We start from the raw sequence: 3,949 nt of genomic DNA on the forward strand, positions 1-3,949 counted from the left end.
CATCCAACAACAGAAGAACGAACTCCTCCAAACAGAACCAGACATGTTAGTATAGTTAGTATCCTGTTCGGTTCCGTTTCATTCATGAGATCTGAGCTCCTCCGAAAACAGCATGTTTTAAAAAAAACAATGGCTGGTGAAAAAGTTTAAAGTTCCAACTGTAGCCGAGCGAGACTGAATTCGCAGCCACAACACAGACACACACACACACACACACACTTTGTAATGATTCAGCAGTGAAATACTGCCACACTTCCTGTGTGTGCGCGTGTGTGTGTGTGTGTGTGTGCGCGCGTGCGTGCGTGCGTTGTATGAATGAACTACAGACAGGCGAACAAATTAACTACACGTTGTCTCCTCCGTGTGAGTTTTCCCACTAGTGCCAAGCGCGCGCGTGCGTGTGCGCGCGTGCTCGTGTTACAGCTGCTGACGCGCATGCGTATTGTGGTGTGTCGTATGTGTGTGTGTGTGTGTGTGTGTGCGTGCGTGTGTGATATTGCGAAACTGCGTGAGGTTTTCATGCCGTTCGCGTGTGCGCGTCGTCGAAAACAGCCGACCTACAAGCTCACACAGCCCGGCTGTAACTTCCGCGGCGTTGTGTGAGCTTGTAGATCGTTCTGTTTTCGATACATCTGTATAAAACATGAACCAGGGCGACACCTACTGGTTGGACTTAAAACTACACTAAAATAAGTTGTAGTGGTGGACCGTGGAAGCATAACTATGGGTGGAGCAATAAGTAGCTTTACTCTAAAAAAAATTAAACCCTTTTTTGTACTTAATCATTTCAAAGTATCCACAGTGTAGACATACTCGACTGGAAACCGCCAGATACAAACAGATATCCAGTTGATTAGAGATAATAATAAAATAGAAAGAGTATATGAAAACAAATTCTTGGGAGTGAATCTAGAGTCTAGAATCACTCCTCTCTGCTGGAAACACCATATAGAATATGTGAGGAACAAGCTGGCAAAGAGCATCTCGGTCATATATAAGGCAAAACACCTACTCAACCCCAGGTTGCCCCACATTGCACACGCGGCTGTAGGCTACTGCTCAATGATCCTACCCTACTCTACCTGAACTACTGCTCTGAGGTATGGGGAAACGCCTACCCCCCCCCCCCCCCCCCCATCCCCTTTCCCCTCACTGTATATGTATCTTTCCCCTTTTTGCTTCCTATATGATTAATTCCTGTTCTGTTCTTTAGCTACATAGAAGTGTCTATTTGTATGTCTCTAAATGTTTTGATGAATTGAACAATGTGGACCCTGTTGTAAACAAGTGTAATGCTTAATTGGGTCGTCCACTCACAGTTAACAGTCTTTGTATTGAGTTTGTGCTTGTGTACTGTAAATTCTGCAAACTGTTAATAAATATTTCAATCAATCAATCAATCAAAACCAATCTACCATAAATCCACTGATTATACTACAGAAGAGAGCACTACGGCCTGTACCAAACAAGCAAGCAAATGTTTGGTCGTTTTTTTGTTTTGATGGTTTGATCAAACATTTGTGTTTGATTGCTGATGGTGTTCTGCCCCTCTCCCCTCATCAAACAAAAATGTTTGGTCAAACGGAACCATGTGACTCCCATTGGAAAAGCATTGTGGTGGCCCAAAAAAATGACCAAACATTTGCTTGATGAACTAGGCCTCAGAGTAATAAACAATGTAGGATTCCGGGACCACACACACACCCACTGTTTTTACAATCACACCTTCTGAAGCTCACAGATATGGTCAATGTTAAAATTCCACAAATGATGTACAAAGAAAGATATAACCAAATAATTACCGGTAAATGTACAAGACACATTTCTGGATAAGGAAGGGGGATACAATCTTAGAGGACCACTGAACTTCAAAAAAACCCGTGATGCGTACAAACTTGAAAACGAGGAGCATCTCCTCTCACGGAGTCACTCTGTACGTGGAATGAGCTGGAGGACCAACTAAAGCGCTGTGGAAACATAAACCAATTCAAAACTAGAGTAAAAAAACTATTTTTGATAGATACAGAATTGAAGAAGAGTAGGCCTACTAATGGCACTACAAAAGGGAAACTATGACGTACTGTACTATATATACAGTATAGTAAACCATATCATATATTATTAGTAAACCATGGCACGTGTTATGTACTATATAAGTATAGTAAACAATGCCATGTATCATATATACTATACTACTACTTTTTACTTCGTCTCACTCCTTTTCCGATATGCAGTTCTTTTGTATTTTTCTTTGTTTGTTTTCTTATATTTTAAGCTATTCATTTTAATTGTCTTTCCTTGTAATTAGGAAATGCAAAGTACTGTTTTTGTTTATTTTATTTTATTGGCATATTCGAAATAAACATGACAAACAAACAAAGACAATTATATACTATACTATAGTAAAACCATATGACCTATTTTACCATATTACAGTAAACCCATCTTTATATCATTTGAATAACATGATCTTTAAGTTGTAACATTGGGCTCGAGCAGGGTGCTCAGCCCTGTTCATTCATTTGGTTGGGAAACCGCCTAGATTATCATTAGTAGTACGTCATGGTTGTCTAGAGAAGACTATAACTATATTGGTACGTATACTCCCATATTTATATAGTCATACCTGTGTAACTTATTGTATATTAGTCCCCTATTACCCCTATGGTAACCCTTATTGTATATTAGTCCCCTATTACCCCTATGGTAACCCTTATTGTATATTAGTCCCCTATTACCCCTATGGTAACCCTTATTGTATATTAGTCCCCTATTACCCCTATGGTAACCCTTGCACGGTGATCTGCCAACAATGTACTTCGGGATGCTCTTTGCCGCCTTGGCCAAATCAATCATTATTGGTAAACCATAACACAGCTCAGTGGCCTTGTGGTTAGAGTGTCCGCCCTGAGGGGTACTGGGAGGTCGGGGTTCGATCATACCAAAAAATGGGACCCAGTGCCTCCCTGCTTGACAGTTGACACTCAGCATAAAGGGTTGGATTGGGGGCAAGTCCCTGCGACATACTAGCGTCATGTCCAGGGGGTGTACTTGTACATCAAGCTGCCTCACACTACAGAAACAGGAGATAGGATCCTGCCCCATGGGCCTCATGGCTCGGCAAGGCTTACTTACTTACTTACTTATAACACAATGACAATGAAAGGTATTGACTCTGCACAGCAGAAATTATTGTATTGATGCGATCGATGTATATTGTTGTGTATGTACTGTAAGTAGCTGTGTATGTTACTGTATGTCTATATGCTTATTTATATGCTTTATATATATGAATATGTGTAGGGGAATGTACAGTACTGTATATCTAAGGACAACCTGAAGACTGAATGTATGCACTGTGCAGGTAGACAGATCCATTATCAGTCGACAACACGTGCACTTAGATATGCAAATTGTAAACTCCAGGGGTCGGGCCTGACAATCCTATGGCTTCTCCCTAGGCCTTTTTCGGATATCGGACAGGACACAAGAAACGGACACTCAAAAGAAGTTAAAAAAAAGAAAGAAAGAAAAAATGGAAATTAAAAATGATGCGCTTTATGTATGAACTGTATGTCCACCATTCCGAAAATAAAACTGAACTGAACTGAACTTAAACAAGTAAAAGTCCTCCATAAAAAGTAGTACAAGTATTGCCAAAGTAAAAGTACCCATTGTGAATTATATGTCCCATTTAAGTTATTTTAAAACGTTTTCAAAATGTATCGTTACTATTGTATTGTTATTTTCAAATGGCTCAAGTATAAAATATGGCTTATTTCAGGCCTATTTTGTAACGATCTAAATCAGCTATAAACTAACTAGCATGTTTTATTTTATTTTATTTATTTATTTTTTAAATCTGAGACGTAGTGATTGAAACAATGGACACACTCAAGTGAAGTAAAGGTACCTCAAAGCTTCACTTTAATAGGCTATAGCAGCACTT

This window comes from Protomyctophum parallelum (genome assembly GCF_964188405.1).
Source record: "Protomyctophum parallelum genome assembly, chromosome: 9".
NCBI classification, from domain to species: Eukaryota; Metazoa; Chordata; class Actinopteri; order Myctophiformes; family Myctophidae; genus Protomyctophum; species Protomyctophum parallelum.